Genomic DNA, 576 nt, shown 5'->3' on the forward strand with positions numbered 1-576 from the left:
GAGATATTATCAAAAATAGATAGAGATAAATAGAGAGAGAAACAGAACATGTTAACTATGAACATTTATTTTTTTTTCAAATATGTCATTGTTTTCACTGAAGATTTATCACTGATTCATTATAATAAATGTGAGTATTAGTTTAAATAAGTAAAAGTCAATTATGTGCTATTCCCGTATGTCTGTCAATAACAGGAGACTTATTCAGATATTATTCTTTCATGTCAAGAAGTTCCCTTGTATTGGACCTCAAGTAGGAAATGGTTGTCACAGTTAATTTCTTATATTATTATTCTTTGTTTTGAATTTTAATTCATACAGGAAACATTATAACTAAAACATGGAACTAGAATATTGGCTAAGACAAAGTACCACCTGACAACAAGTACAAACACATCACTCATTTTAATTAATAGTTTAAATAACATATTATTATTCTTTTAGGAGATAATTATAAATGAAAATTTTTAACTAATATGGTTTAGCTACAGCAAATAAAATTCTCTTCAATAAATGGCAATGGGAAAAGGCATATTCAGAAATATGTATAATTGAAAAGATAGAATGACACTCAAA

Source organism: Orycteropus afer, unplaced genomic scaffold, assembly GCF_000298275.1.
Source record: "Orycteropus afer afer isolate SDZICR_OR568_19922 unplaced genomic scaffold, OryAfe1.0 scaffold00022, whole genome shotgun sequence".
In the NCBI taxonomy this organism is placed as follows: Eukaryota; Metazoa; Chordata; class Mammalia; order Tubulidentata; family Orycteropodidae; genus Orycteropus; species Orycteropus afer.